Source organism: Papaver somniferum, chromosome 5 (genome assembly GCF_003573695.1).
Source record: "Papaver somniferum cultivar HN1 chromosome 5, ASM357369v1, whole genome shotgun sequence".
Classification (NCBI taxonomy): domain Eukaryota; kingdom Viridiplantae; phylum Streptophyta; class Magnoliopsida; order Ranunculales; family Papaveraceae; genus Papaver; species Papaver somniferum.
The window spans coordinates 65150570-65161546 of record NC_039362.1 but is presented as its reverse complement, the minus strand read 5'-3'; the positions used below and the strand labels follow the sequence as shown (position 1 = coordinate 65161546).

Genomic DNA, 10977 nt, shown 5'->3' with positions numbered 1-10977 from the left:
CTTGACACAGTCCATGATGAGTTTCTTCTGATTCCGTATCAAAATATTTTTATTTGCAAGGATTTTGGCCTAACCATATAATGGTTGGTTTATTTGCAGTTGAAGATTTGCAAACTCGACCTTTGAATCGTTATGAAAACAAGTTAAATCCTTGACAGAATCATCAATCCAGGAGTTGTGTTCCTTCCTAGCAAGCATCTACTTTAGAACCAGCTCTTGAATCGAATCACGTCCTTGAGTGTCTTCCTCCATATCAAGATGTACAATCTCTTGAGATTTTGCAGATCCATATAATTTTTTGTTAGGGATGGATTAATACAGTATAAGATGTATATGTATTAAGAGAAGACACTTCTCATTAAGGAAACCCTATGAACTCACAAAAATGTTCGTGGAGCGGCAGCATAAAGAACACAAACAAAAAAACATTATACAATACGCTTGAGAATTCCTCAATTATCATCCTTGCAACTCCCAAGATAGGTACCAGGATGAGAATACTTGGGATCAGGTGGTAGAGTGAGAAGTAATCCCACTACAATCATTTAGGAAAGAGTTGTAAACATCATTTGAATGTTTGACTTGTGCATTCCTTGCCTTTCTTCAGTTGATTTTCATCCCAGACGAGTAGGACACAACCTGTTTAACATATCCGTCAGAAGGATTTCTCTGAGGGAAAAATCTAGGACCTCTTGAGATTGGTTCAAGAGGATCAGGATTTAGAGAAATCCATTTCATAGACTTTGATTTACCAGACTCTTTCTTATAAACACATGGAATGTGTTCATTAGTGGCACAATAATTTATACCATTGGGATGAACTTGTAACCTGTGACGATTTCTTGAAGAGAGATCATTTTTATAAGAGTTCTGGTTTTCTGTAGGTAAGCACCTCATTTTAGATGTCATCAGACGATCTACTCCATTGATAGTAGAAAGAACTAATTTATGGAGAACATAAATTTGTTTCTTTCTGGAAAAACAATGAAGAGCATAGTGATTCTTTTTCCCACAGAAGGAACAACATCGTGGTTTTGCGACATGAATGCTTTGACCCATAACTTCTTCGGGCACATGCACATTTTGCAAGTGATTCACAGTAGGTAATTCCTTGGAGGAACTTTTCTTCACACTAGGTAAAGTTTTGTGATATCAGAAGAAGGTGCAGAAGATGTATTGTTCACCAAGATATAGTTTTCCTTTTTCAAGGTGTTATACTGTCCTTGCACATATCAAGAGCAGCAACAAGTTTCTCTTTTTCAACACGATAACTGTTTATTTCTGATGAATGAGCCTTTCCTAGACGTTCTTCTCTAATTGAGTCTTCTTTAACAGTGTCTCCAAGCATACTAATCTTTTCACGCTGTAGAGTAGTTTCTTGAACCAGTTTTTCGACATTGTTAGAGAGAGATTCAATAAAGCTATAGAGTTCACGTTCCCTTTCAAGGGATTTCTCAAACTCATCAATAAGCAGATCAATTTTTTCTTCAAGAGTCATAATTTCAGAAACTTGAAAATCAATGATTTCAACAGATTTTTTGATGATCTGGTGAGTTCCATTTCGGATTCAGACACGATCTCACAAATCTTGTTTTTCCCTCGGGATTCGGAAGAATCTACTAAGGAGTTATCCTTTGAGGCAACCAAAGATCTTTGGTGTAATCCGAACCTTATGAAGACGTATCAGTATGCGTTATCTTGAGAGATACTTCTTAGGTCCTCAGAACACAGATTGCTATAAACACAGGCTTATGAGGTCTTTAATATATTTGCCTGCTCTGGTACCAATTGAAAATGCGGGGGTTTAACAACCACAACCAACAATTCTTTTGGCAATCCGAGAGGACTTACTCCAATACACTTTCTAGAGAATCAACTAGACAGTCAGACTCAATCTAGAATAAAGTTTATCAAAGAGTTTAATATATCTAACTCTTAGTTCAATCCGCAATCAGCAAATAGAAATCTGCGAGCCCGATTGAATATAAGAGGAATTACTTGAACAGTACCAAAGGCCAATGTTCAAGTGTCAATCAATGTAAATCAACAACCAAAGATTGGATATTCTAATTGATTGATCTTAACGCACAACCTGTGATATTTCAATTATATAACAAAATATAATGCGAAAAAGAAATAACACAAACACACCATAATTTTGTTAACGAGGAAACCGCAAATGCAAAAAAACCTTGGGACCTAGTCCAGTTTGAACACCACACTGTATTAAGCCGCTACATACACTAGCCTACTTCCAATTATTTTCAGACTAGACTGTAGTTGAACCCTAATAAATCTCACACTAATTCAAGGTACATTTGTGCTCCTTACGTCTCTGATCCTAGCAGGATACTACGCACTTGATTCCCTTAGTTGATCTCACCTAAAACTAAGAGTTTCTACGACCAAAGTCGAAGACTTGATAAACAAATATGTCTCACACAAAAAGTCTATAGGATTGAATACATATGTCTCCCACAGAAATACCCATGAGTTTTTGTTTCGTCTTTTGATAAATCAAGGTGAACATGAACCAATTGATAAATTGGATTTATATTCCCTAAGAACAGCCTAGTATTATCAATCACCTCACAATAAACTTAATCGACTAGCAAAACAAGTTATTGTGAAATCACAAACGATGAGACGAAGGTGTTTTTGACTACTTTTCTATCTTGCCTATCAGAGATATAAATATCAAGCCAATTTTAGAATTGCACTCAATCATTATAGAAACAACAAGATCAGATCACACAACTACAAAGAGAATAGTTGGGTCTGGCTTCACAATCCCAATGAAGTCTTCAAGTCGTTAAACTACAGGGTATCGAGAAGAAACTTAAGGTTAAAGGAGAATCGACTCTAGTTATGCAACTAGTAACACACAATAGGTGTGGGGATTAGGTTTTCCAGTTGCTAGAGTTCTCCTTTATATAGTTTTCAAATCGGGGTTTGCAATCCAAGTTACCTTGGTAACAAAGCATTCAATTTTCACCGTTAGATGAAAAACCTAAATCACTCAAGATAATATCTTTCAACCGCTAGATCAAACTTAGCTTGTCACACACAAATGAAATGTACCCTCATATAGGTTTATGTAACCGTGCCCAAACGTGTACACCATGTTGGTTCACAAATAGTTAACTGAGGCTAGCCATATGATTACTCTCATATAAACCTTATTCATCTTAACCATAACTAGTTCAAAAGACTCAAATGAAACTAGTTAAAGAGTTGTTCAATTGCTATATTCTCAAAGATTTATACAAGAACACAATTGAAGCAAAATCGGTTTGATTCACTCGAATCAATACATGAACACTATAGCCACGGTTTGCAAAGACTGCATTCCTTATTGATAAATGTTTAAGTTCATGTACACTACCGATTTTAGAAAGTAACAACTTAAGTACGCGTACTTAAGTAACCGATTTTTGAGTTTGGTTTTTCAAAACTCAGCATTAATTCACGGACATGAACTTTCCGCCAGTACACGTACTTAGGTAACTGCATGAGTTGGTTTTGAAATTCCAACATCAGCAGAAATTCACGGACGTGAACTTCCGCCGGTATGCGTACGGGTACGCATACTTATCTAGTCTCCTTCAACCATTTTGTATACACACACGTATGTATACTTTAGGTTCCCGGTTTTGGACTTATACACAAATGTGCGAACACACTCTGTGCTTATATCCAAACAAGGTTACACGATTCTAAACTCTTTATTTCAATCATAGAAACATTTTTCTGTAATGACAATATCCGTTTTCACACACTATTAGCATCAAAGCAATTTTCAAGATATTGAAATAATCATTATTGAAACATTCCAAGTCTTACACCAAATGATTGTATCACACAAACCATGTATGATGTTACTCGGTAACTTTCGCATGATATAAGATGAACTTGGTCGAAGCGAAAGCTTACCAACACATATTTCGAGAAATATGTAAGCGAGATATACTCAGCTCGAAATCTCAAATGTGTATATAGAAAACTATATCGTAATGCGGCTTATGTCTCAATATATGTGATAGAGTAGAAATACACTTTCCAAGTGATATATGAGTTTAAGTCTCCACATACCTTTTTTCGATGAAATTCCACAATCTCTCTTTAGTAGTTCTTCGTCTTCAAGTGATAAACGCCGTGAAGTCTAAGCTCAACTACACAAACTATGTCCTAGTCCGAGACATCTATAAATAGGCTAGAAATCAAGAATTAGATTTTTGATCACTAACATTGAAAAACATGCTTGAGATAGCAACGCATGCGAGTTCGACCGAGCAGTGCTCTAATACTATAGTGTTTGGTTAAGTCCGAACTTATTATCAAGTAATCACACTTTCGTTGTTGTATTGTCTCGATCTTGCATCCATAGTCAATCACACAAGTTATTTTGTAGTCGTATTGTTTCGATCTCGTATCCATAGACGATCACACGAAGTGTGAACCTATTCGTTGTATTGTCTCGACTAAGTCCATAGACAATCACTTTCGGTAAGAGGATTTATAGGTGGAAAAGTTTTAGATTGAGGTATATTTGGGTACCCTCTTCTTTTCAGTTACTAGTTTCTGCAATCAAAGACACTTGTGATGATCCTGAAAAATAAAAATTAGAGTTTTTATGAAAGGGTGATGATCCCATCATACCATACAGAGAACTAGATGATGGATCATCAAGACTGGTTATCAAGATTGTAATATGTATTGTTACATTCATAAATATTGACATTTTCTACCACAAGAGCAAAATATGCAGTTTCTTCCTCTTTTGAATGCTTCATCAAAGGTTGTTGTATGCAGGAGCCTTACTACCAGTGTATTTTATTAGGTTAGAAAATTCATTGGCCAAGCGATCAAAACCTCTACAATTATAAAACTGAGGCATACCTTCATCATTACTATCGTTAGTGTTCCCTTTTACAAGAGGGACACGATTATTTGGACGATTTGATAAATATGATGGATCTTTAGAAAATCGCTTATTTCTCCCCCTCAGAAGATCTCTAAACCGTCGAGTGATAAGAGACATAAATGTGTCAAATCTTCGTTGTCACTTTCAAGGTATTTCTCTGGCATACAAACACTTTTACCATTTTCAAGATTATAATCTTCAAAAAAATTAATCATAATTATTATTGATCATGGGCTTTGACTGATTAATCATGAAAATAAAAATAAAAGCAGTGATGGAAGCAAAAAAAAAAAAGTGGTAATTGAATATATATCCCTAGTTTTGATGGGTTTCACAATTATCCTTATCACACAATAAATATATCCCTCAAGGGTCCACTAACATTTTTTCTCGTTTCCATATTTACCCTCCCTCGTTTGGATCGAATCATAGTTTTATTTCTTCTTCTTTATCTCCTTCTCTTTCGACGTCTGCAACTACCATCACCACGAACTCCTCCGTCGCCGCCACCAACACGTCCTCCACTATAATCAGTTGATCTATCACTATGTTTATGTTCGATTTTCAAAACATGTGATGAAGGTCGGGGTTTAAATTATCCCCCACATTGTTATGTTGTTGTTGGAAGGTCGGTGTTCGACTGTTGATTCAATGGGGTTTAGGTTGATTAAGGTGCTGATAATCATGGGTATGTGTTGGAATTGAATTACAGTGAGAGGAATTCGAGATTTTGAGCCGACAAAGTTGCACAGATATGTTTGAATCCAGATTTGGGATGAATTTGAGCTGCTGATACTCATGGGGTCTGTTAATGGCTTGATTTTGAGATGAAGGTGCTATGAAGATGAGAAAATCAAGGAGAAAAATTGAAGTTCGGGTTTGAATGAGTTCACGGAAGAAATAGGTTTCAATTGCAAAGAAGGAAGAAGAGATTAGATGGGAATTCAGTGGAGTTGGTGTTGAGATGTTGTTGGTCTTAGAGATTATTGAGCAGAATAAGAAGAACAGCTAGTTGCTGCCATGAATTAAACGGGTTTTTGGTTTGAACTAAGAGTAGAGTTGGGGTGACTGAAATGGTGAGATTGATCTGAAACAATTGAATGAGTCGGGCACAATTGCAGAAAGAGCATTTGTTGCAGTTGCAATTGATGGTAATGGCAATGCAATGGTGGTGAGCAACGACTGCAGTTTGGTGAAGAATACAGGAAATGTATGATGTTGCAGTCCTGTTATGGCTTGAAAACTAGAAGATTGCAGATGGGTTTGGTCTAAAATTGTTGTTGTTGCTTTGAGCTGCAAGTTACAAGAAGAGGTGCAACTAAATGGAAGCTGCAGATGGAGTTGTTTGCCAGGGAAATGGCGGTGTGATATGAGTCAGTGATGAATGGAATAACAGGCATGGGTGTACAAGGAAATGGATTGCAGCTGCAGTTTGTTACTTGTAGCTTATGAATGAAGTTGGAGGTGGAGGTGGAATTGATAATGAAGTTGGTGTTGTGTCACAATGGATAGGTTCGCAATGAAGGGTTGGCTTTGATGCAGTTCAAGCTGGTTATGAAGTTGCAGGTGATGCAGTTGTGTCATTAGGCAGCAACTGTATAGTTAGTTTTTTAACGAGTAGTAGTGATTTACATTAGGTTTTTTTGGTTGTTTATTTTAACAGTTCATGATTCAGTGTGCAATTTGAGTGTTGAATCATGAATGTGTACGCATAAAAATATGGGGGTTTAACGTTTACACAATAATGCTACATCTATGGAAACGATTTCATATGCCTTTTCTATAATTTTGCTTTTGGAAGTCTGGAAAACATTTAGAACATCCATCACTAGATTTACCAGTTTTAGGAACACATAAGGATAGGTGATGTTATTGGTGGAGGAATTGTTGTTGTTTATATGTTTTTATGAGATCAATTGTTGTTGTTGACCCAATTTTTATGGATCAACTACGGTTGTTGATCCATTTATGGGATCAATTACTGTTGTTGATCCCATTTATTGGATCGATTCCTGTTGACGCAATGTTTTATGGGATCAACTACTATTGTTGATCCTTTCAACTCCTATTGTTGACAACATTTCATTGGATAAGTATAATCATGCTTGTAGTTTAAATCATGTAATTTCTTCCAATTTTGAACTTGTGGTGCAATGGTAGCATGATTGACTCCATGTCAGATGATGCGTGTTCGACTCACGCCAAGTTCACTCCATTTACATGGATCAACTTTCATTGTTGATCCAATTTAGTGGATCAACAATGGTTGTTGATCCCCTAAATTGATCCTTTTTTTTGGATCAACTACCGTTGTTGATCCCCTAAATTGGATCAACTTCTACTGTTGGTTCTATTTTTATTTGGATCAACTACTATTGCTGATACAAAAATATCTGAACCAGTGGTGGAGGCGGAGACGGTAGCGGCGGTGGCGGCGGCGGACTAGTGGTGGTGGCAGCGACGGACTAGTGGTGGTGGAGGAATGTTCGTGGTGTAATGGTGGTGGTGAAGGAGTGGTGGTGAAATATTAGTGGTGGTGGCGGTTGATAGGTGGTGGTTGTTGAAAGGTGGTGGTGAAATGGTTGTTGAGTGTTGGTGGTGCTAGCGGTGGTGGAATGGTAGTTGAATGTTGGTGATGCTAGTGGTGGTGGTGAAGGGGTGGAGGAAGAAATTTGTTGCATTTTGAAATCAAAACTAGTGACAAAACCCCTAGGTGAACAAACTAGTGATAAGAAAAAACCGGTCATATTATTTCTACCAAATAAAAACCGTTTCAAATAAAACTGGGACAAAAACCCCAAGTCAAATGATAATGAGCAAATTTAACTTTTTTTATTTTAAAAAAACCCAAATGTACCCTTTTATCTTTTCTTCTTCTTCTCTGATTTCTTCTTTCTTCCGTCTCCTTCTCCCACCACCTTCATCACCAGCAGCAACAATGGATCTCCACGAGAAGAACGGCGCTGATTCAAGAGATGAAGAATTCGAGAGACGTTTTCTCTCAATCATTAGTTCATTCATTTCCCTAAAACTGAGAAAAGAAAGAGAAAGCAGTAGCCGCTGCTGTTAAATCCGAGAGACCAGATCGAGGCGCTGATTGAGAAATTGATAAGGAAATAAGATTTGAGATGATGTTCATAGAGCGTAGAGAGGAAGAATCAGCAAAAAACTGTTGCTAGAATTTATTGAGATCGAGAAACAATGAAGAAATTAGGGTTGATGTTTTGATGCTGAGCTGTGGCTGCATTTGATTCAAGAATACAGATAAAGACAGATGGAGAGTTGGGTTTGGTGCTGTTTAAGAAGACCTGTTGCTGTTAATCTCAGAGATGAAGAAGAAATTGATGAAATCAGGGTTTCGATTTGAATCTCCAAACGAAGAACAGGAAGGGAATTGGGTCTGTCGATAAGAGCAGAACCAAACAAGAAATTGGTGACGTTAATCTCAGAAGACCTGTTGGGTTTGGTGAACAAGTTGTTGCTGGTTGGCCTTCTTGGCTTAGTGTTGTTGCTCGTGAACCTATTCATGGTTGGATTCCTCTTCGTGCTGAAAGTTTCGAGAAATTGGAAAAGGTAAGGGTTTTTCTTCTTCTTTTGTTATTTTGCTACGATTTTTTATTGTTCTTGAATTGCTCATTTCTGGTTTAATTTGTGTCGTTATACATCGGAATGTTGAAGTGGATTAGTACGTCGACAAGGTATTTTTTGTATTTGTTCATGTGCTGCAATTATGTGAATACTGCAATTTTCTGACTGTATCTTTAGATTGGACAAGGTACATACAACAGTGTTTTCTGAGCACGAGAGCTTGCAACTGGGAGGATGCTTGCCTTAAAGAAAGTTCGGTTCGATAAATTTGAGCCAGAAAGTGTGAGATTTATGTCGCGAGAAATAATGATTCTCCGCAAACTGGAGGGACTAATTACTTCTAGACTGTCAACTAGTGTATATCTTGTTTTCGAGTACACAGAACATGATATTGCTGGTTTATCATCTTGTCCTGACATCAAGTTCAGTGAATCACAGGTTCGTATATATGGAACTCTGAATGTGTGTTCTAGTATTCGGGAATTACCAATGTTAAAGGGTTTGATTTGTTCATGTTGTGTAGGTTAAATGCTATATGCATCAACTACTATCTGGCCTTGAACACTGTCATTCAAGAGGTATAATGCACAGAGATATCAAGGGATCCAACCTTCTTTTTAGTGATGATGGAGCTCTGAAGATAGCTGATTTTGGCCTGGCAAATTTTGTTAGTGTCGGGCACATTCAACCGTTAACTAGTCGAGTTGTTACTTTATGGTATCGGCCTCCTGAACTTTTGCTTGGATCCACCAGTTATGGGCAATCTGTTGATCTATGGAGTGTTGGTTGTTTATTATGTTGATATGCTGTGTGTTTGACTCAAAGGGTTCAGGTTGCTGATGTGGTTGATTGGGTCTATGGTGTTGAATACCAACTCGCAGATGGAAGGAAATGGAGTATGATAGGAGCAGTTGTTGTTGCTTAAATGAAAGGGTTGCAGGAAGTGGTTTTCGGCTGATCTCGGAAGCCGAGGAAGAACAGAATTTGCTGGAGAAGGCAGTAAAGAAGTGCAGCAGAAGTTACAGGAAAGTATGAGAGGCAGTGTTGCTGTTGTTTCAACAGAAGTGCAATGCAGGGAAAGAGGTTCAGGTGATGGCAGTGATTGCAGGTCAGCTGAATGAGTTGGCGTTGCTGCAATGTAGAGAAGGAATGAAACTGGTGATATGCTGTTGTTGTAGAGAATGTGCAAGAAGTCGAGCTGAATTTGCAGAGAAGCTTATGTTGTAAGCAGTGATAATGGCAGTTACAGCATTGGTCTGTGATTGGGGTTTTGTCGCATACTGTTCAGGCCAGAGTATAAGGAGAAACGAGGGTTTCCGCTACAGATTAGTGAAATTCAGTGAAAGAGCTGGACATGGGAAGAGTTAAGAGCTCTCTGAGCTGAGATGCAAGATGGATGGTTTGATTTGGGTTCAGCTGATTAACGGAAGGATCAACAAGGGAGTAGATGCATGTGCAGTGACTGGTGCAGGTGGTGTTAGCTCAAGTGCAGGATTGTGCAGTTGCAGCATTGGTGGTGACTGAGCTAGCCGTGTTACAGGTGGTTGTGGTCATGATAACTAGATAAAGATGGTGATGTGTTGGGGTTGCTTGCAATTGAGATTTTGAGTACAAGACTGAGCCATGAAAGAAAAAAACAAGGTCGTGTGCTGGTGGAATTGTAAACAAAAGAGCAAGGCAGGGAAGCTAATATGATGCTGGTGGAATTTTTGCTGGTGTATGAGCATCAAAGAAGCAGTATTGTTGTTACCGAGCTGCTGTAACGCAGCAAGACTCTGCAATGTAATGAAGGTGTTGCAGGTAAGAACTGATGGTGCTGATGAGTTCGTGCTGAAGAGAATGGAAGATTGCGGTTGCGGATGTTGCACCTAGAAGACAGAGAAGTTGGTTTGTTGGTGGCAATGGATTGAAGAGGATATGGATCAATAGTGCACATTTGCACCTGAACTGAAGGGAGATGCCGCTATTGCCGAGAGAAAATGAAGTTGCAGGAACTGAAATGGCAGCTGTTAGTGTGATGAAACCAATTATGGTTTCATCTTATTTATGATGAAACCAAAATCGGTTTCATCGTATTTCAACGATGTATTTTTATCCATGAACATGTATAATACCTCTTATAATTCTTCTTGCAGGTGAATTCTCACGAAACCAAGATGAAACCAAAATCGGTTTCATCGTATTTATGATGAAACCAAAATTGGTTTCATCTAATTTTTTGGGTGGTGGTGGGCGGTCGTGGTGCTGGTGGCGTTGCGGCGGGTGTTGGCGGTGGTGCTGACTGGTAGCGGTGGTGATGCAATTGCTCAGTATCGGTGGTGGCGGTAGTCGGAGACGGCGGCGGTAATCGGAGGCGGCGGCGACGGTGGTGGTCAGAGGTGGCGACGGCGGCGGTTGTCGGCGGCGGTGGTGGTGGGCGACGGCGGTGGTGGTGGGAGACGGCGGAGGTGGTCGACGGTGGTGGT

General features: G+C 38.6%; 1 pseudogene; it reads left to right on the top strand.

The window, feature by feature from the left end:
* Positions 1-5608: 5608 nt before the first annotated feature.
* Positions 5609-9314, top strand: LOC113279132 (annotated as a pseudogene).
* The last annotated feature ends 1663 nt before the right edge of the window (positions 9315-10977 follow it).